Source organism: Staurois parvus, unplaced genomic scaffold (genome assembly GCF_062004578.1).
Source record: "Staurois parvus isolate SC_StPar_1 unplaced genomic scaffold, SC_StPar_1.0 ptg000575l, whole genome shotgun sequence".
Lineage (NCBI taxonomy): Eukaryota > Metazoa > Chordata > Amphibia > Anura > Ranidae > Staurois > Staurois parvus.
The window spans coordinates 212,398-235,946 of NW_028318371.1; the positions used below are offsets into that span (position 1 = coordinate 212,398).

At 50.3% G+C, this 23,549-nt stretch overlaps 1 protein-coding gene across 1 annotated transcript in view; it reads left to right on the forward strand.

The window, feature by feature from the left end:
• Positions 1–6,279: 6,279 nt before the first annotated feature.
• The window catches only part of SACK1H (scaffolding CK1 anchoring protein H), a 137,678-nt gene continuing 120,408 nt past the window's right edge, over positions 6,280–23,549 (forward strand). Inside the window, exon 1 of the mRNA XM_089692021.1 lies at positions 6,280–6,355. The gene's annotated coding sequence lies outside the window, so the exon portion shown is untranslated. The remainder of the gene's footprint in view (positions 6,356–23,549) is intronic.

Sequence of the window (23,549 nt, forward strand, 5' to 3'; positions counted from 1 at the left end):
TTTATCGCCCCTTTTCCTTCCTCTTTTTTTCTGGTCCCCCCATGGATCACGCATGTTTGGGATCCTCCGCCTATCAGCACATGACTAGGGTGTGTGCTGTTTTTTTTTTTTTTCTCTTTCCCAACCCCCACTTTTGCTATTATTATATACTATTGTTTTTTGTTGGTTCTATATAAGTTAAGATGATATTTGGATTCCATTATTGTATTTTTATTCTAGTGATTTATCTCAAGCAGCAAAACAGTCGATCCTATACGTTTATTGTTCATTCATCACAAACTCAAAAGACTGCATGATGGTACCAGACAGTGATATTGATTGTTTTTATGTAAAATGTCTATTTTAACTGGATGGTTTAATAAATATTTTTTTGTATAAATTTGTGTTGTATACTGTATTTATCCCATCGTCGGGTACATATAAAGTCCCCCTTTTTTCTCAGCGAGATAGTTCCACATTTATTCTCTGGTGTGGTTACTAAAGTTAGCAGCTATTGCTACTGGCCCTAGCCGCTATTCAGTTCCATGCGAATGTGGTTAGGACTCGATGAAGGGCTGATGGAGTGCCCAGGCTAGATGGAAGTTTGGATGGGCATAAAAGTCAACTAGTGACCAGTTCCTTCTGGATAGCTTGAAAACAGAGTTCTCTGGGCAATGGTTCTCCTGCCAAGTCCATGACAGGGTGAAATAGATGGACAGAAAAGGAATGGAGGTACAGTAGAAGGTCAGAAGAGGGGTTGGAGTGCAATAGATGGACAGAAATGGAATGAAGGTGCAGTAGAAGGTCAGGAGGGGGTTGGGGTGAAACAGATGGACAGGAAAGGAATGGAGGTACAGCAGAAGGGGGGTAGGGGTGCAATAGATGGACAGAAAAGGAATGGAGGTACAGTAGAAGGTCAGAAGAGGGGTTGGGGTGTAATGGATGGACAGAAAGGAATGGATGTACAGTAGAAGGTCAGAAGGGGTGTTGGGGTGTAATAGATGGACAGAAAAAGAATGGAGGTACAGTAGAAGGTCAGAAGGGGGGTTGGGGTGTAATAGATGGACAGAAAGGAATGAAGGTACAGTAGAAGGTCAGAAGGGGTGTTGGGGTGTAATAGATGGACAGAAAAAGAATGGAGGTACAGTAGAAGGTCAGAAGGGGGGTTGGGGTGCAATAGATGGACAGAAAAGGAATGGAGGTACAGTAGAAGGTCAGAAGGGGGTTGGGGTGAAACAGATGGACAGAAAAGGAATGGAGCTACAGTAGAAGGTCAGAAGAGGGGTTGGGGTGTAATAGATGGACAGAAAAAGAATGGAGGTACAGTAGGTCAGAAGAGGGGTTGGGGTGTAATAGATGGACAGAAAAGGAATGAAGGTACAGTAGAAGGTCAGAAGAGAGGTTGGGATGTAATAGATGGACAGAAAAGGAATGGAGGTACAGTAGAAGGGGGGTTGGGGTGCAATAGATAGACAGAAAAGGAATGGAGGTACAGTAGAAGGTCAGAAGGGGGGTTGGGGTGCAATAGATGGACAGAAAAGGAATTGAGGTACAGTAGAAGGTCAGAAGGGGGGTTGGGGTGTAATAGATGGACAGAAAGGAATGAAGGTACAGTAGAAGGGGGTTGGGGTGCAATAGATGGACAGAAAAGGAATGGAGCTACAGTAGAAGGTCAGAAGGGGGGTTGGGGTGTAATAGATGGACAGAAAAGGAATGGAGGTACAGTAGAAGGTCAGAAGGGGGGTTGGGGTGTAATAGATGGACAGAAAAGGAATGGAGGTACAGTAGAAGGTCAGAAGGGGGTTGGGGTGTAATAGATGGACATAAAAGGAATGGAGGTACAGTAGAAGGTCAGAAGGGGGGTTGGGGTGTAATAGATGGACAGAAAAGGAATGGAGGTACAGTAGAATGTCAGAAGGGGGGTTGGGGTGTAATAGATGGACAGAAAAGGAATGGAGGTACAGTAGAAGGTCAGAAGGGGGGTTGGGGTGTAATAGATGGACAGAAAAGGAATGGAGGTACAGTAGAAGGGGAGTTGGGGTGCAATAGATGGACAGAAAAGGAATGGAGGTACAGTAGAAGGTCAGAAGGGGGTTGGGGTGCAATAGATGGACAGAAAAGGAATGGAGGTACAGTAGAAGGTCAGAAGGGGGTTGGGGTGCAATAGATGGACAGAAGAGGTATTGAGGTGCAGTAGGGAGTCAGAAGGGAGGACATAGTTACATAGTTAGTCTGGCTGAAAAAAAGAAAAAAGTCCATCCAGTTCAACCATTACTCCAGGTTCACATTAATTCGCATTAATTCTGTGCGAACCACATGCGATTTGTGTGTGGTGCGATCGGAGCCGTACATTTTGTATGGCTCTATTTGCACCGAACCTACACCAAAAACGTGCAGGACCCTTTTTTGGGTCCACACTAGAATCGGATCGCATGGGTATTCACACCTATGCGATCTGATTCTGCACGTCGCACCGCATTTTGCGCACCAATTTTGGGGTGTTTTTGACTTAACATACACACCCGCAGCGGTTCGCATGAACGGGGTGCGATTCTGATGCGGTGCGGAATTCGTACTGAAAACGCTGCAGATTCCCCACCGCATTAGTGTGAATCTGGGCTTAAAAAACAAAACAAGTTATAATCCAATACCCACAGTTGATCCAGAGCAAGGCAAAAAAACCCAGCAAAGCATAAACCCATTTACTCCTGCAGGGAAAACAATTCAAGAAAAACAAGAAACAATCCAGGACGTTTTTTTTAAAGCAATCCACTGAGCTGGCCAAGACAGATTAGGAATTCAGGTACAGTAGAGGGTCAGCAGGGGAGATGGTGTTTAATAGATGGACAGAGGGGGGATTGGAGTATAATAAAAGGACAAGTAAACTCTTGAAATACCCTAGAGCGGGGTGGGGGGGGGGGATAAAAGAGCAGAAGAGGCATTTAAGTACAAGAAAGAGCAAAGAGGGTCAGTTCTAGGAAGACATTAAACGGTGCACAGGTCAGGGTCAGTTATAGGAAAGACATTTCGGGGTGCACAGGGAGCACAGGCCAGGGTCAGTTCTAGGGAAGACATTGCATGGTACACAGGGAGCACAGGACAGGGTCAGTTCTAGGGAAGATATTGCGGAGTGCACAGGAAGTACAGGCCAGAGTCAGGTCTGGGGAAGACATATCGGAGTGCACAGGCCAGGGTCAGGTCTGGGGAAGACATTGCAGAGTGCACAGGAAGTACAGGCCAGGGTCAGGTCTGAGGAAGACATTGCAGAGTGCACAGGAAGTACAGGCCAGAGTCAGATCTGGGGAAGACATTTTGGGGTGCACAGGCCAGGGTCAGGTCTGGGGAAGACATTGCGGGCTGCATAGGGAGCACAGGCCAGGGTCAGTTCTGGGGAAGACATTGCAGGGAGCACAGGCCAGGGTCAGGTCTAGGGAAGACATTGCAGGGTTCACAGGCCAGGGTCAGGTCGGGGGAAGACATTATGGGGTGCACAGGGAGCACAGGCCAGGGTCAGTTCTGGGAAAGACATTACAGGATGCCCTAAAATAAAGGTATTTTGGAGGGACTCAGGATTGTCTGTCTGTGGGGGGAAGATTTTGCAGGATGCACACACAGCCATATAGTGCACATTACAGCTTGCATACACTGGAGGGCTACAGAAGATTCAGCATTGCTGGGCTCAGGAGTGTCTGATAGAAGAGGACATAGTGGGGAATATATTTCAAGTTGCACACACAGGTAAGAAGATGCAACACAGAGCTGGTGGTGAACTATCAGGTATGCCAGTTAGGGGATTATAAATCGGGTAAAGGGGAGCATTTTGTGGGCCGCACGTGGTGGTAGGGTAGTGGGGAGCATATTGTGGGCAGCAAGCGGTGGTAGCGTAGAGGGGAGCATATTGTAGACCGCACGCGGTGGTAGCGTAAAGGGGAGCATTTTGTGGGCCGCACGCGGTGGTAGCGTAAAGGGGAGCATTTTGTGGGCCGCACGCGGTGATAGCGTAAAGGGGAGCATTTTGTGGGCCGCACGTAGTGGTAGGGTAGTGGGGAGCATATTGTGGGCAGCAAGCGGTAGTAGCGTAGAGGGGAGCATATTGTAGGCCGCACGCGGTGGTAGGGTAGTGGGGAGCATATTGTGGGCCGCACGCGGTGGTAGCGTAGAGGGGAGCATATTGTGGGCCGCACGCGGTGGTAGGGTAGTGGGGAGCATATTGTGGGCAGCACGCGGTGGTAGCGTAGAGGGGAGCATATTGTGGGCCGCACGCGGTGGTAGCGTAGAGGGGAGCATATTGTGGGCCGCACGCGGTGGTAGGGTAGTGGGGAGCATATTGTGGGCCGCACGCGGTGGTAGCGTAGAGGGGAGCATATTGTGGGCCGCACGCGGTGGTAGCGTAGAGGGGATTGTATTGTGGGCCGCACGCGGTGGTAGCGTAGAGGGGAGCGTATTGTGGGCCGCACGCGGTGGTAGCGTAGAGGGGAGCATATTGTGGGCCGCACGCGGTGGTAGGGTAGTGGGGAGCATATTGTGGGCAGCACGCGGTGGTAGCGTAGAGGGGAGCATATTGTGGGCCGCACGCGGTGGTAGCGTAGAGGGGAGCATATTGTGGGCCGCACGCGGTGGTAGGGTAGTGGGGAGCATATTGTGGGCCGCACGCGGTGGTAGCGTAGAGGGGAGCATATTGTGGGCCGCACGCGGTGGTAGCGTAGAGGGGATTGTATTGTGGGCCGCACGCGGTGGTAGCGTAGAGGGGAGCGTATTGTGGGCCGCACGCGGTGGTACCATAGAGGGGAGCATATTGTGGGCCGCACACGTTGGTAGCGTAGAGGGGAGCCTATTGTAGGCTGCACGCGTTGGTAGCATATTGTACGCCGCACGCATTGGTAGCATATTGTAGGCCGCACGCGGTGGTAGCGTAGAGGGGAGCATATTGTGGGCCGCACGCGGTGGTAGCGTAGAGGGGAGCATATTGTGGGCCGCACGCGGTGGTAGCGTAGAGGGGAGCATATTGTGGGCCGCACGCGGTGGTAGCGTAGAGGGGAGCATATTGTGGGCCGCACGCGGTGGTAGCGTAGAGGGGAGTATATTGTGGGCCGCACGCGGTGGTAGCGTAGAGGGGAGCATATTGTAGGCCGCATGTGTTGATCGCTTAGAGGGGATTATATTGTAGGCCGCACGCGGTGGTAGTGTAGTGGGGAGTATATTATAGGCTGCACGCGGTGGTAGTGTAGTGGGGAGTATATTGTAGGCTGCACACGGTGGTAGTTTAGAGGGGAGTATATTGGCAGGGTAAAGGATGAAAAAATGAGTTTCTATATAGCAGTAATGTTGTGGGGACTATATTGCGGGTTGCATTGTAGAGGGGACTATATTGCAGGTTGTACACAGTTTCATTGTAAAGGGGATTATATTGCAGGTTGCACACAGTTGCATTGTAGAGGGGATTATATTGCAGGTTGCACACAGTTGCATGTAGAGGGGGGTACATTGCAGGTTTCACACAGTGGCATGTAGAGGGGAGTATATTGCAGGTTGCACACAGTGGCATGTAGAGGGGACTATATAGCAGGTTGCACACAGTGGCATGTAGAGGGGACTATATAGCAGGTTGCACACAGTAGCATGTAGAGGAGACTATATTGCAGGTTGCACACAGTGGCATGTAGAGGGGGGTACATGGCAGGTTGCACACAGTGGCATGTAGAGGGGAGTATATTGCAGGTTGCACACAGTGGCAGGTAGAGGGGACTATATAGCAGGTTGCACACAGTTGCATCTAGAGGGGAATATATTGCAGGTTGCACACAGTTGCATGTAGAGAGGACTATATAGCAGGTTGCACACAGTTGCATTGTAGAGGGGAGTATATTGCAGGTTGCACACAGTGGCATGTGGAGGGGACTATATAGCAGGTTGCACACAGTGGCATGTGGAGGGGAGGATATTGCAGGTTGCACACAGTTGCATGTGGAGGGGAGTATATTGCAGGTTGCACACAGTGGCATGTGGAGGGGACTATATTGCAGGTTGCACACAGTGGCATGTAGAGGGGAGTATATTGCAGGTTGCACACAGTGGCATGTAGAGGGGAGTATATTGCAGGTTGCACACAGTGACAGTTTCTTGGAGAGAGTATTGTGTGTGGCATAAGGTGGTGATTTGTTGGGGAATATATTGTTTGTGGCACCTGGTGGTCATGTAGTGAGGAGCACATTGCAGGTTGCACCCTGTGGTGGGGGAGGGAGGAGGAGGTGTAGGGTTGGGTCAGGCTGAGGAATGTCTCTCAGTTCTGGGTGGAGCTTCTCCTTCTCTTCTCTTCCTTATTTCCCAGAGAGAGACAGCCAGGAAGAGACGACCCGCAGGAAGAGAACCTGCCAAGGTAAGAGACCCTCCAGTGTGCGGTGTGTGGGCCCCGGGCCTCAGGGGCCCCAGATTGGAGATCTACTGCTGGACTTCCTAGAGGACGATAAACACTGAAACTTCCCACTGATACTTTGTAACTCTTCCCACAAATGACAGTCAGCTCACTGCACTCACACAACTGACACTGCATACTACTGGGGCCCCCTGAACGGTCACTCTGCTCTACAGGGGGCCCCCCTGAACTGTCACTGCACTCACACAACTGACACTGCATACTACTGGGGCCCCCTGAACGGTCACTGTGCTCTACAGGGGGCCCCCTGAACTGTCACTGCACTCACACAACTGACACTGCATACTACTGGGGCCCCCTGAACGGTCACTCTGCTCTACAGAGGGCCCCCCTGAACTGTCACTGTGCTCTGCAGGGGGCCCCCCTGAACTGTCTCTGTGCTCTACAGTGGGCCCCCCTGAACTGTCTCTGTGCTCTACAGGGGGCCCCTCTGAACTGTCTCTGTGCTCTACAGGGGGCCCCTCTGAACTGTCTCTGTGTTCTACAGGGGGCCCCCCTGAACTGTCTCTGTGTTCTACAGGGGGCCCCCCTGAACTGTCTCTGTGTTCTACAGGGGGCCCCCCTGAACTGTCACTGTGTTCTACAGGGCCCCCCCCCTGAACTGTCACTGTGCTGTACAGGGGTCCCCAGTCAGGATGTGATTGTATGGTGTGTGGAAGTACATGGGGGAAATCTCAGGATGTGATTGGTTGATTTCATACAATCTGCTCTCGAGTTGTGGAAAGTTTTACCTGGTGTGGGGAGAGGGGGGGCTACCTGGTGTGGGGAGAGGGGGGGCTACCTGGTGTGGGGAGAGGGGGGCTACCTGGTGTGGGGAGAGGGGGGGCTACCTGGTGTGGGGAGAGGGGGGCTACCTGGTGTGGGGAGAGGGGGGCTACCTGGTGTGGAGGGAGGCGGGCTACCTGGTGTGGGGAGAGGGGGGGCTACCTGGTGTGGGGAGAGGGGGGGCTACCTGGTGTGGGGAGAGGGGGGCTACCTGGTGTGGAGGGAGGGGGGCCGGCTGGCCGACACACATTACTGTACTGACAACATTACACTCTGATATGAAGGGAACTCTCTGTATAGTGAGGACAGTTCTCTGTATATTACACATGGTGTCAGGATTACTATCATCATACGGATATTATGGGATGGGAGGGAGCTCTCTGTATAGTGAGGACAGTTCTCTGTATATTACACATGGTGTCAGGATTACTATCATCATACGGATATTATGGGATGGGAGGGAGCTCTCTGTATAGTGAGGACAGTTCTCTGTATATTACACATGGTGTCAGGATTACTATCATCATACGGACACCATGTATATATTTTATGAGATGGGCGGGGAATTGTTCGGTAATAATGGTTCTCCTGTGATCGCTCTCCATATATGACACCATTCTCCATATATGACACCATTCTCCATATATGACACCGCAGAATGTTTATTAACACATTTTATGTCTTGCTGTTTATGGGCTGGGAGGGAACTCTCTGTATAGTGAGAATAGTTCTCTGTGATCACTCTCCATATAGTGCACTGCAGAGTCAGGACTTCTATTCTCGCGCGGATACAATGTATAAAGTTTATGGACTCTTCTCCATGGGGGGGGAGGGAACTCTCTGTATAGTGAGAATAGATCGCCTGCGATCGCTCTTCATATAAAGTGCTGATCTCCAAACTGCAGCCCTTGGCTTGCCTTTTTCTGGCCCTAGGGCACTATTCCCTCACTGACACCAATGATGGGGCACTATTCCTCCCACTAATACCAATGATGGGGAACTATTCCTCCCACTGACACCAATGCTGGGGCACTATTCCTCCCACTGATACCAATGATGGGGCACTATTCCTCCCACTGACACCAATGATGGGGCACTATTCCTCCCACTGATACCAATGATGGGGCACTATTCCTCCCACTAATACCAATGATGGGGCACTATTCCTCCCACTGATACCAATGATGGGGCACTATTCCCCCCACTGACACCTATGATGGAGCACTATTCCCCCCACTGACACCTATGATGGAGCACTATTCCCCCCACTGACACCTATGATGGAGCACTATTCCCCCCACTGACACCAATGATGGGGCACTATTCCTCCCACTAATACCAATGATGGGGCACTATTCCTCCACTGATACCAATGATGGGGCACTATTCCCCCCACTGACACCTATGATGGAGCACTATTCCCCCCACTGACACCAATGATGGGGCACTATTCCCCCCACTGACACCAATGATGGGGCACTATTCCTCCCACTGACACCAATGATGGGGCACTATTCCTCCCACTGACACCAATGATGGGGCACTATTCCTCCCACTGACACCAATGATGGGACACTATTCCTCCCACTGACACCAATGATGGGGCACTATTCCTCCCACTGACACCAATGATGGGGCACTATTCCCCCCACTGACACCAATGATGGGGCACTATTCCCCCCACTGACACCAATGATGGGGCACTATTCCCCCCACTGACACCTATGATGGAGCACTATTCCCCCCACTGACACCAATGATGGGGCACTATTCCTCCCACTGACACCAATGATGGGGCACTATTCCTCCCACTGACACCAATGATGGGGCACTATTCCTCCCACTGACACCAATGATGGGGCACTATTCCTCCCACTGACACCAATGATGGGGCACTATTCTTCCCACTGACACCAATGATGGGGCACTATTCCTCCCACTGACACCAATGATGGGACACTATTCCTCCCACTGACACCAATGATGGGGCACTATTCCCCCCACTGACACCAATGATGGGGCACTATTCCTCCCACTGACACCAATGATGGGGCACTATTCCTCCCACTGACGCCAATGATGGGGCACTATTCCTCCCACTGACGCCAATGATGGGGCACTATTCCTCCCACTGACGCCAATGATGGGGCACTATTCCTCCCACTGACACCAATGATGGGGCACTATTCCTCCCACTGATACCAATGATGGGACACTATTCCTCCCACTGACACCAATGATGGGGCACTATTCCTCCCACTGACACCAATGATGGGGCACTATTCCTCCCACTGACACCAATGATGGGGCACTATACCTCCCACTGACACCAATGATGGGACACTATTCCTCCCACTGACGCCAATGATGGGGCACTATTCCTCCTACTGACGCCAATGATGGGGCACTATTCCTCCCACTGACACCAATGATGGGGCACTATTCCTCCCACTGACACCAATGATGGGGCACTATTCCTCCCACTGACACCAATGATGGGGCACTATTCCTCCCACTGACACCAATGATGGGGCACTATTCCTCCCACTGACACCAATGATGGGGCACTATTCCTCCCACTGACACCAATGATGGGGCACTATTCCTCCCACTGACACCAATGATGGGGCACTATTCCTCCCACTGACACCAATGATGGGGCACTATTCCTCCCACTGACACCAATGATGGGGCACTATTCCTCCCACTGTTTACTGTATTGTGATATCAGATCATCTGGTGACACATACACTGCAGGGTCAGGACTGACCATTTCATACAAATATCATACATCACTTTCTGTAGGATGGGGGAGGGGGTAGTCTCTCTATATAGTGATCAGGCTTCTCCTATGTGGTCACACAGCATGTTGCTGTATACAGAAGGTGTATATGGAATTGTGGAATAGGGGCGGAGTCTCGGTACACTGCGTGATTCCAGGTTTGCCGGGAGGGAATTCTCACCACCATGATTCATCACATCATAAATCATAAGAGGTCTTCTCTCTCTGGTATTAAATTGCAGCACCGGGGTCTTCAGTCCACTGCCGAGCAGGGGCCCCATTTACATGGATGTTTGTGCTTGTATGTGTTGTGTTCAGGCATGTGCTACTCTGTACAGCGCTGCGGTATATGTCAGAGCTATATAAATGTATAATAATACTAGTGTGTGACTGTGGGGGAGGGGACATTAGAGTGTAAGCTCCTCTGGTACAGAGACTGATGTGACTGTGGGGGGAGGGGACATTAGAGTGTAAGCTCCTCTGGTACAGAGACTGATGTGAACTGTTTAGTGTTCTCTGTACAGCGCTCTATTATTGTATAATTATATAGCTCTGACATATACCGCAGTGCTGTACAAGAGAACACTGAGCCAGTCACATCAGTCTCTGTACCAGAGGAGCTTACACTCTAATGTCCCCTCCCCCACAGTCCCATCAGTCTCTGTACGAGAGGAGCTTACACTCTAATGTCCCCCCACAGTCACATCAGTCTCTGCACCAGAGGAGCTTACACTCTAATGCCCCCTCCCCCACAGTCACATCAGTCTCTGTACCAGAGGAGCTTACACTCTAATGTCCCCTCCCCCCACAGTCACATCAGTCTCTGTACCAACGGAGCTTACACTCTAATGTCCCCTCCCCCACAGTCACATCAGTCTCTGTACCAGAGGAGCTTACACTCTAATGTCCCCTCCCCCCACAGTCACATCAGTCTCTGTACCAGAGGAGCTTACACTCTAATGCCCCCTCCCCCACAGTCACATCAGTCTCTGTACCAGAGGAGCTTACACTCTAATGCCCCCTCCCCCACAGTCACATCAGTCTCTGTACCAGAGGAGCTTACACTCTAATGTCCCCTCCCCCCACAGTCACATCAGTGTCTGTACCAGAGGAGCTTACACTCTAATGTCCCCTCCCCACAGTCACATCAGTCTCTGTACCAGCGGAGCTTACACTCTAATGTCCCCTCCCCCACAGTCACATCAGTCTCTGTATCAGAGGAACTTACACTCTAATGTCCCCTCCCCCACAGTCACACACTATTATTATACATTTATATAGCTCTGACATGTATCAGCGTGTGAATGTGGGGGGGACATTAGAGTGTAAGTTCCTCTGGTACAGAGACTGATGTGACTGTGGGGGAGGGGACATTAGAGTGTAAGCTCCGCTGGTACAGAGACTGATGTGACTGTGGGGGAGGGGACATTAGAGTGTAAGCTCCGCTGGTACAGAGACTGATGTGACTGTGGGGGGAGGGGACATTAGAGTGTAAGCTCCTCTGGTACAGAGACTGATGTGACTGTTTTAGAGTTCTCTGCCAAGAACCTTTTCCTATCACATGGGGAAATTGGGTTGTTTAACTCTTTTTTTTTTTTTTTACATCTACTAGCATTTTGCATCGTTTTTGTACATAAAAAGGATTTGTTTCTTCATGGCTAATGCAGGCCATAGACAGGGAGAAAACCGGCTGTTTTTTTTTTTTTAAAAACAAAAAATCGGTCGTTTAATCGCCCGACGTTACCACCATTGGTAAAAAAATCGGCTGATTTTCGTCCCGTCTACGGCCGGCAAGTCTAATAGTGGTGTCCCTGCAGAGAGCTCCCCTATTATATTTGACATTTAAAAGTCTTGCGGTTGCAACATTGTATCTGTTTGTATCCGAATGGAAACATCTGTATCCGAAATCGATACAAATAGATACAATGTTGCAACCGCAAGACTTTTAAATGTCAAATATAATAGGGGAGCTCTCTGCAGGGACACCACTATTAGATGTGACATTTATAAGTATTGCGGTTGCAACATTGTATCTATTTGTAACCGAATAGAAACATCTGTATCCGAAATGGATACAAATAGATACAGATGTTCTTCTTTTTCTTTGGTCACGGCTCATGCGCATTTTTTTAATCGGTAAAAAGATCGGCCGATTTGCCCATCAGTGAAAATCGTCCGATGGGCAAAATCGGCCATTTTTTTTTTCCAACATGGCCGATTAAAAATGTGTCAAAATCAAGAAAACCGGCCGACCCGCCACTAACGATCCGAAAATCGGGCGATTATTGTTTTGGACTAATTTTCGGCCGTTTTTCTCCCCGTCTATGGCCTGCATTAGTTGGTGTGTGCAGTTGCTGGTGGTCTGCGGGTAGGATCGCCCCTTACCTCCCCTCAGTCGTATTTATGATGGGCTGGAATCCCAATCCAATTACTAGAGAGCCTGTGATCACATACCAGTAAAGATCTGACCCTTCCTCTGACACCTACACCCAGCCAGAAGGGTTTACAGGAGCACGTTTAGGTGGGGTACCTTCAGACCCTCCTTGTAGGTTTCCTCCAGCTACTATGGAGGAATGAGGTGATTGCAATAAATCGGATTATCCCCCGGAAAGATGGAAATCCTCAATAATGAAAGGGTTAATGGCGTCTTCCTTTCCTTTCTCTCTGTAGTGCAATGGAAGGCACGGTAGGTTTTCAGGCTATCCCCAACACACACTGCAGAATACCTCAGCTCTGCTAGTACAGGTCGGTACGACCTATTTTGTTGCGTGTTTTACTATGTCAGGTCAAAATTCGAGTTTAGAAAGTTACTAGCCGTGTGCATTGTGATCCTGAAGAGAGATACGAGGAGTGATTTCCTCAAACTGATCTCACAGGGAAATTGGCATTAAAAAAAAGTTCCCCCTTTTAAAAGCTGGGAACGAGTGGGTGTAACATGGCTTTGTTTTCATCACCTCCTCTAACATCACATGGCTTCGTTTTCATCACCTTCACTGACGGCACATGGCTTCGTTTTCATCACCTTCACTGACGGCACATGGCTTCGTTTTCATCACCTTCACTGACGGCACATGGCTTCGTTTTCATCACCTTCACTGACGGCACATGGCTTCGTTTTCATCACCTTCACTGACGGCACATGGCTTCGTTTTCATCACCTTCACTGACGGCACATGGCTTCGTTTTCATCACCTTCACTGACGGCACATGGCTTCGTTTTCATCACCTTCACTGACGGCACATGGCTTCGTTTTCATCACCTTCACTGACGGCACATGGCTTCGTTTTCATCACCTTCACTGACGGCACATGGCTTCGTTTTCATCACCTTCACTGACGGCACATGGCTTCGTTTTCATCACCTTCACTGACGGCACATGGCTTTGTTGATAAACAACGTGAAATGATAAAAATTATTCTTTTTGCGATTTGTTCCTTTTTATGTTTTGTTTTTTTTCTTTTTGATTTATTTCACTTTTTTTCCATTAAGAAAAGAAACAAAGGAACCAAAAAAGTAATAACATTTAGAGAGAGTGCACGAGAATGAACGTTGTAGCTGGTTTTTTTTTTATTTTGTATTTTATTGTTCTATGCAAAACAAATCAAATACACAAACAATGACAAACCTACAAATATTATGAAATTATTATTATTGTACATTAAATAGCTCTGACATATACCGCAGCGCTGTACAGAGAACACTGAGCCAGTCACATCAGTCTCTGTACCAGAGGAGCTTACACTCTAATGTCCCCTCCCCCACAGTCACATCAGTCTCTGTACCAGAGGAGCTTACACTCTAATGTCCCCTCCCCCACAGTCACATCAGTCTCTGTACCAGAGGAGCTGACACTCTAATGTTCCCTCCCCCACAGTCACATCAGTCTCTGTACCAGAGGGCTTACACTCTAATGTCCCCTCCCCCACAGTCACACACTATTATTATTATACATTTATATAGCTCTGCCCTATACCACAGTGCTGTACAGAGAACACTGAGCAGTCACATCACTTTGCGCCAGAGGAGCTTACACTCTAATGTCCCCTCCTCCACAGTCCCATCAGTCTCTGTACCAGAGGAGCTGACACTCTAATGTCCCCTCCCCCCACAGTCACACACTATTATTATACATTATATTGCTCTGACATATACTGCAGTGCTGTACAGAGATCACTGAGCCAGTCACATCATCTCTGTACCAGAGGAGCTTACACTCTAATGTCCCCTCCCCCACAGTCACATCAGTCTCTGTACCAGAGGAGCTGACACTCTAATGTCCCCTCCCCCACAGTCACATCAGTCTCTGTACCAGAGGAGCTGACACTCTAATGCCCCCTCCCCCACAGTCCCATCAGTCTCTGTACCAGAGGAGCTGACACTCTAATGTCCCCTCCCCCACAGTCACATCAGTCTCTGTACCAGAGGAGCTGACACTCTAATGTCCCCTCCCCCACAGTCACATCAGTCTCTGTACCAGAGGAGCTGACACTCTAATGTCCCCTCCCCCACAGTCACATCAGTCTCTGTACCAGAGGAGCTGACACTCTAATGTCCCCTCCCCCACAGTCACATCAGTCTCTGTACCAGAGGAGCTGACACTCTAATGCCCCCTCCCCCACAGTCACACACTATTATTTTTATACATTATATAGCTCTGACATATACCGCAGCGCTGTACAGAGATCACTCAGTAACAAGCACTCCATTTACACTGCATAACTCTTGAACTCCACCGTAATGCCCTTCCCCCTTTTATCTCTGAAGCATGTCTCTGAACTGGTGAGATTTTTGTGGCAGTGAAAACTGTCAGTTCTGCTCTTCCCTGATTCCTGTATATAGAGATCAGTACGAAGCTCGCTCTTTATCCCCCCCCCCCCCCCCAGGTTGCTTTCCCGCGCATTCTTCACCTTCTAAATCTTTGACACGGGAAGTTGGAATTTCAGAGGACGGTGCCGAAACAAAACCAGAATCAGGTGAACGGCAACAATGTTTCCAGCGATAGAAAACCAAATGGAACTTTTTTACAGAAGAGGCGGGCATGGTGCCAGATAAACAATGTTTCCATGTACGGCCAATACACACGGGGGGGGGGGGGGGGGGATTTACTAAAGACAGATAGGATTTGACTTTCCACTTTGCTCCAGAGCTTAGTAAATGAAGGGGAAGCTCTGCTGACTTCCATCATCCAATCAGGTGCAAGCAAGAATGCTGCTTATTTATTTTGCACATAATTGGGTATTCTTTGCAAAGTGCTGCTTCACCTCATTTACTAAGCTCTGTCTGCTTGCCTATAGTAAATTCACCCATTGCAGCATCCACAATCTGAGTGTAGGAAAATAGATGAGCCAGGACAGGGGTCTCCAAACCTTCTAAACATTCTAAACAAAGGGCCAGTTTACTGTCCTTCATACATTAGGGGGGCCGGACTGTGGCCAGTGGGAGAACAAAATGTCCTGGTGTCAGTGGGAGTAAATAGTGCCCCATCATTGGTGTCAGTGGGAGTAAATAGTGCCCCATCATTGGTGTCAGTGGGGGGAATAGTGCCCCATCATTGGTGTCAGTGGGAGTAAATAGTGCCTCATCATTGGTATCAGTGGGGGGAATAGTGCCCCATCATTGGTGTCAGTGGTAGGAATAGTGTCCCATCATTGGTGTCAGTGGGGGGAATAGTGTCTCATCATTGGTGTCAGTGGGAGGAATAGTGCCCCATCATTGGTGTCAGTGGGGGGAATAGTGCCCCATCATTGGTGTCAGTGGTAGGAATAGTGTCCCATCATTGGTGTCAGTGGGGGGAATAGTGTCTCATCATTGGTGTCAGTGGGAGGAATAGTGCCCCATCGTTGGTATCAGTGGGAGGAATAGTGCCCCATCATTGGTGTCAGTGGTAGGAATAGTGTCCCATCATTGGTGTCAGTGGGGGGAATAGTGCCCCATCATTGGTGTCAGTGGGAGGAATAGTGTCCCATCATTGGTGTCAGTGGGGGGAATAGTGCCTCATCATTGGTATCAGTGGGAGGAATAGTGCCCCATCATTGGTGTCAGTGGGAGGAATAGCGCCTCATCATTGGTGTCAGTGGGAGGAATAGTGCCTCATCATTGGTGTCAGTGGGAGGAATAGTGCCCCATCATTAGTGTCAGTGGGAGGAATAGTGCCCCATCATTGGTGTCAGTGGGAGGAATAGTGCCCCATCATTGGTATCAGTGGGAGGAATAGTGCCCCATCATTGGTATCAGTGGGAGGAATAGTGCCCCATCATTGGTGTCAGTGGGAGGAATAGTGCCCCATCATTGGTGTCAGTGGGAGGAATAGTGCCCCATCATTGGTGTCAGTGGGAGGAATAGTGCCCCATCATTGGTGTCAGTGGGAAGATTAGTGTCCCATCATTGGTGTCAGTGGGAGGAATAGTGCCCCATCATTGGTGTCAGTGGGAGGAATAGTGCCCCATCATTGGTATCAGTGGGAGGAATAGTGCCCCATCATTGGTGTCAGTGGGAGGAGTAGTGCCCCATCATTGGTGTCAGTGGGAGGAATAGCGTCCCATCATTGGTGTCAGTGGGAGGAATAGTGCCCCATCATTGGTGTCAGTGGGGGGAATAGTGCCCCATCATTGGTGTCAGTGGGAAGATTAGTGTCCCATCATTGGTGTCAGTGGGAGGAATAGTGCCCCATCATTGGTATCAGTGGGAGGAATAGTGCCCCATCATTGGTGTCAGTGGGAGGAATAGTGCCCCATCATTGGTGTCAGTGGGGGGAATAGTGCCCCATCATTGGTGTCAGTGGGAAGATTAGTGTCCCATCATTGGTGTCAGTGGGAGGAATAGTGCCCCATCATTGGTGTCAGTGGGAGGAATAGTGCCCTATCATTGGTGTCAGTGGGAGGAATAGTGTCCCATCATTGGTGTCAATAGGAGGGATAGTGCCCCATCATTGGGGTTAATAGGAGGGATAGTGTCCCATCATAGGTGTCAGTGGGAGGAATAGTGCCCCATCATTGGTGTCAGTGGGAGGAATAGTGCCCCATCATTGGTGTCAATAGGAGGGATAGTGCCCCATCATTGGGGTTAATAGGAGGGATAGTGTCCCATCATTGGTGTCAGTGGGAGGAATAGTGCCCCATCATTGGTGTCAGTGGGAGGAATAGTGCCTCATCATTGGTGTCAATAGGAGGGATAGTGCCCCATCATTGGGGTTAATAGGAGGGATAGTGCCCCATCATTGGGGTTAATAGGAGGGATAGTGCCCCATCATTGGGGTTAATAGGAGGGATAGTGCCCCATCATTGGTGTCAATAGGAGGGATAGTGCCCTGTGATTGGGGTTAATAGGAGGGATAGTGCCCCATCATTGGGGTTAATAGGAGGGATAGTGCCGCATTGTCGATGTCGGTGGGAGAAAACTATACCACACTGTTGCTTGCAGCAGGAGGAATAATGCCTTGAGGGCCGGATAAAAGCAAGCAAAGGGCCGCATTTGTCCCCTGCGCCGCAGTTTGGAGACCACCGAGCTGGAAGATCATTCGTCTCATAGAAAATTCACAACTATGCAGTGCCAGGGCCGGCCTGATATGGATACAAATTTAAAGCTGGGTAGAATTTTGAATGAAAATTCAGAGGAAACTTCTCACAACATTTGAATGCCATTCAAAATTATTTCATTCAATTGCTAAAGTAGTAGTACGGCCCGCTTTGTGTCCTGGTACCTATGGTGACGCTTACCTGTAGGTACAGGAAATATCTTCTAGACGTACACAGTTTAGGAGATATTTACAATAGTAGCAGCCGGTGAAGTCACTGGCGCATGAGCTTTGCAGCGACCATGGAGTGATGTCACCGGCGCATGAGCCTTGCAGCGACCATGGAGTGATGTCACCGGCGCATGAGCCTTGCAGCGGCCATGGAGTGATGTCACCGGCGCATGAGCCTTGCAGCGACCATGGAGTGATGTGACCGGCGCATGAGCCTTGCAGCAACCATGGAGTGATGTCACCGGTGCATGAGCCTTGCTGCGGCCACGGCGTGATGTCACTGGCGCATGAGCCTTGCAGCGGCCATGGAGTGATGTCACCGGCGCATGAGCCTTGCTGCGGCCACGGCGTGATGTCACTGGCGCATGAGCCTTGCAGCGGCCATGGAGTGATATCACCGGCGCATGAGCCTTGCCACGGCCACGGAGTGATGTCACTGGCGCATGTGCACTGCGCTTTTAGTGGACAGTCTGCCAGCCTTTGAGAGAGCCTTGCTGCGGCCACGGAGTGATGTCCCTGGCATATGAGCCTTGCCGTGGCCACGGAGTGCTGTCACCGGCGCATGTGCACTTCGCTTTTAGTGGACAGTCTGCCATCCATTGAGCAAGCCTTGCCGCGGCCACGGAGTGATGTCCCCGGTGCATGAGCCTTGCTGCGGTCACGGAGTGATGTCACCGGTGCATGAGCCTTTCTGCGGTCACGGAGTGATGTCACCGGCACATGAGCCTTGCCACGGCCACGGAGTGATGTCACTGGCGCATGTGCACTGCGCTTTTAGTGGACAGTCTGCCAGCCTTTGAGAGAGCCTTGCTGCGGCCACGGAGTGATGTCCCTGGCATATGAGCCTTGCCGTGGCCACGGAGTGCTGTCACTGGCGCATGTGCACTTCGCTTTTAGTGGACAGTCTGCCATCCATTGAGCAAGCCTTGCCGCGGCCACGGAGTGATGTCCCCGGTGCATGAGCCTTGCTGCGGTCACGGAGTGATGTCACCGGTGCATGAGCCTTTCTGCGGTCACGGAGTGATGTCAACGGCACATGAGCCTTGCCACGGAGTGATGTCACTGGCGCATGTGCACTGCGCTTTTAGTGGACAGTCTGCCAGCCATTGAGAGAGCCTTGCTGCGGCCACGGAGTGATGTCCCTGGCATATGAGCCTTGCCGTGGCCACGGAGTGCTGTCACCGGCGCATGTGCACTTCGCTTTTAGTGGACAGTCTGCCATCCATTGAGCAAGCCTTGCCACGGCCACGGAGTGATGTCCCCGGTGCATGAGCCTTGCTGCGGTCACGGAGTGATGTCACCGGTGCATGAGCCTTTCTGCGGTCACGGAGTGATGTCACCGGCACATGAGCCTTGCCACGGCCACGGAGTGATGTCACTGGCGCATGTGCACTGCGCTTTTAGTGGACAGTCTGCCAGCCTTTGAGAGAGCCTTGCTGCGGCCACGGAGTGATGTCCCTGGCATATGAGCCTTGCCGTGGCCACGGAGTGCTGTCACTGGCGCATGTGCACTTCGCTTTTAGTGGACAGTCTGCCATCCATTGAGCAAGCCTTGCCGCGGCCACGGAGTGATGTCCCCGGTGCATGAGCCTTGCTGCGGTCACGGAGTGATGTCACCGGTGCATGAGCCTTTCTGCGGTCACGGAGTGATGTCAACGGCACATGAGCCTTGCCACGGAGTGATGTCACTGGCGCATGTGCACTGCGCTTTTAGTGGACAGTCTGCCAGCCATTGAGAGAGCCTTGCTGCGGCCACGGAGTGATGTCCCTGGCATATGAGCCTTGCCGTGGCCACGGAGTGCTGTCACCGGCGCATGTGCACTTCGCTTTTAGTGGACAGTCTGCCATCCATTGAGCAAGCCTTGCCACGGCCACGGAGTGATGTCCCCGGTGCATGAGCCTTGCTGCGGTCACGGAGTGATGTCACCGGTGCATGAGCCTTGCTGCGGTCACGGAGTGATGTCACCAGCGCATGAGCCTTGCCATGGCCACGGAGTGATGTCACTGGCGCATGTGCACTGCGCTTTTAGTGGACAGTCTGCCTGCCATTGAGCAAGCCTTGCTGCGGCCACGGAGTGATGTCCCTGGCATATGAGCCTTGCCGTGGCCACGGAGTGCTGTCACCGGCGCATGTGCACTTCGCTTTTAGTGGACAGTCTGCCATCCATTGAGCAAGCCTTGCCGCGGCCACGGAGTGATGTCCCCGGTGCATGAGCCTTGCTGCGGTCACGGAGTGTTGTCACCGGTGCATGAGCCTTGCCACGGCCACAGAGTGATGTCACTGGCGCATGTGCACTGCGCTTTTAGTGGACAGTCTGCCATCCATTGAGCAAGCCTTGCCGCGGCCACAGAGTGATTCACAGCTTGGCCATTCAAGCAGCTGAAGCCTGCAAACCCGGAAGGAAAACTGGGTGAAGATGGAAGCGCCTACGGCGGTGACCGCATGCCGCTGGTGGGCTTTGTTTTAAGACACGCCTTTCAGAATGTGCTAGAATGCGATGCACAGTATGCTTTTATCCTGCAGAGGACCCTTTTTTTTTTTTTTTTAAACTTTTTTTAAACTTTTTTTAAAATTTTTTTTTTTTGTTTTTTTCTACCGCTTCAACATTCGATTTTGGAATGACTGGATACTGAATGATAATCACATACACTGTTGGAAATTTGTAGATTCGAGAAAAATTTTCCATTCTGCTCCTTTGAATTTTCTCGCCACTGCAGTCAAAATTGACTATCTAACCCCACGAATGATTAGAAAAATGAACGGATGTTCTTACAACCAAAAATTGTCAAACGAGATTCTACTGGTGTGTGCCCAGCTTAGGGGAGTCCTCCTATTACACAGTTTGTTGGTAAATGGAAAGGAGATCCTACAATCGCATTGTGTATTTTATGTGTGTGCCCGTCCATATTTATTATTATTTATTTCAGGTACTTCTATATCGCCATCAATTTATGCCGCACTTTACATATATATTGTACATTCACATCAGTCCCTAACCCTCAAGGGGCGTACAATCTAAGGTCCCTAACCCTCAAGGGGTGTCCAATCTAAGGTCCCTAACCCTCAAGGGGCGTCCAATCTAAGGGCCCTAACCCTCAAGGGGCGTCCAATCTAAGGTCCCTAACCCTCAAGGGGCGTCCAATCTAAGGTCCCTAACCCTCAAGGGGCGTACAATCTAAGGTCCCTAACCCTCAAGGAGCGTACAATCTAAGGTCCCTAACCCTCAAGGGGCGTCCAATCTAAGGTCCCTAACCCTCAAGGGGCGTACAATCTAAGGGCCCTAACCCTCAAGGGGCGTCCAATCTAAGGTCCCTAACCCTCAAGGGGCGTCCAATCTAAGGTCCCTAACCCTCAAGGGGCGTCCAATCTAAGGTCCCTAACCCTCAAGGGGCGTCCAATCTAAGGTCCCTAACCCTCAAGGGGCGTCCAATCTAAGGTCCCTAACCCTCAAGGGGCGTCCAATCTAAGGTCCCTAACCCTCAAGGGGCGTCCAATCTAAGGGCCCTAACCCTCAAGGGGCGTCCAATCTAAGGGCCCTAACCCTCAAGGGGCGTACAATCTAAGGTCCCTAACTCACATTCATACATACACATACTAGGGACAATTTAGACAGGAGCCAATTCACCTACCAGCGTGTCTTTGGAGTGTGGGAGGAAACCGGAGTACCCGGAGGAAATCCGCACAGGGAGAACATGCAAACTCCGGGCAGGTGGTGCCGTGGTTGGGAATCGAACCGGCAACCCTAGCACTGCCAGGCAGAAGTGCTAACCACTTAGCCACTGTGCTGCCCATTCTACTATTGTTTTTCTGTTTTTTGAATCCTTGTTTTCTCAACCTTTTTACTTATTTTTCTCCATTTCTTTCCACATTTTCTGGAGTGGTGACAATGGTCACAATGTGGTGTTTAATTTGGAGGGATGAGAAGTTACATCCCCACCTCCATAAATATCTCTCTCCGCATTATCTGTTAAACGTGGATTATATGCCCTGGGATGGGAAGGGGTTAAGGCGAGGACCTGTGTGACTTGTTTTTTTGGGTGCTGCTCAGGTCATTCATTCTGAGTGACAGTGACACAGGGAGGAGAATGCGCCGGGGTTTAATGACCAGTTCCCAGGCTGAGAGCTGCAATTCTCAGTATACGATGGGAGGGACAGGAGAAGATTTGTCTCAGCTACTGACAGATGTCCCATTTCTGCAGTTCTGCAGGGTGACAGCTGCCAATCGTCATGTCTGACCGAGACTTCCTACCCAGGAAACACGCTATTATCATTATATGGAGGAACACACGATTATTATTATTATCATACATTTATATAGCTCTGACATATACCGCAGAGCTGTACAGAGATCACTGAGCCAGTCACATCAGTCTCTGCGCCAAAAGAGCTTACACTCTAATGTCCCCTCCCCCACAGTCACACACTATTATTATTATACATTTATATAGCTCTGACATATACCGCAGCGCTGTACAGAGGACACTGAGCCAGTCACATCAGTCTCTGTACCAGAGGAGCTTACACTCTAATGTCCCCTCCCCCACAGTCCTATCAGTCTCTGTACAGAGGAGCTTACACTCTAATGTCCCCTCCCCCACAGTCACATCAGTCTCTGTACCAGAAGAGCTTACACTCTAATGTCCCCTCCCCCACAGTCCTATCAGTCTCTGTACAGAGGAGCTTACACTCTAATGTCCCCTCCCCCCACTGTCCCATCAGTCTCTGTACCAGAGGAGCTTACACTCTAATGTCCCCTCCCCCACAGTCACATCAGTCAATATACCAGAGGAGCTTACACTCTAATGTCCCCTCCCCCACAGTCCCATCAGTCTCTGTACCAGAGGAGCTTACACACTAATGTCCCCTCCCCCACAGTCACATCAGTCTCTGTACCAGAGGAGCTTACACTCCAATGTCCCCTCCCCCCACTGTCCCATCAGTCTCTGTACCAGAGGAGCTTACACTCTAATGTCCCCTCCCCACAGTCACACACTATTATTATACATTATATAGCTCTGACATATACCGCAGTGCTGTACAGAGAACACTGAGCCGGCTATGGTGTCTGCACCAATGTTCCGCTGGAGATATTACGGAGGGGGGGGGGGGGTCCTGGTTGGGACAATGGTGGCACTCATCGTCGTCCCCTCTGGGTTGCCTGTTTGGCCCTCATCTGACGAGTCCGTGAGATTGGTCGCAGGAATATTTGGTGGGTTCCATGGAGAACTTTCACCCTCATAACAAAACGCTACCTATTGTGGGGGCGGGGGGGGGGGGATAAAGATGTCAGCTGTCTGCTTCCTGCAGGATCTCTGGCAGGATAGTAACCTGACCAGTCCTCAGCGGGGTCAGAGGTCAAGATGTGGCCAAGGAGTGACCTGTCAGCTGCTCACATAGAACAGAACTCAACTGGGGGACTTCGGAGGTCATTGTCTCCTAATGTCATAAATATAGAAGCTGCAGAATTCCAGTCCGGTTGCTGCTCAAGTCAGTTCCTTAATTTATAAAATATAATAAAAATAAAATAATAAAAAAAAAAAGATATATATATATATATATATATATTCATTCAGCATTGCCCGATGTGATAAGATGCACGTTTTCACAATGCATGGCTATGTTCAGTACCTGTGCGTTGTGGTGCGATTCATTCTTAATAGCAGAACTCATACAGTAGAGCGCGGTGCACCACAGTACTTCATTGTGTTTAAAAACAGGTCATGCATGTTTCTTCATCCATTGTGGTACCATGGCAGCTTGTTCACAACGAATAGACTGCCTTAACACAACACACGTTCATTCATGTGCAGCTAGTGAAAGTGCCAAAATGGGTTATTGTAGTCA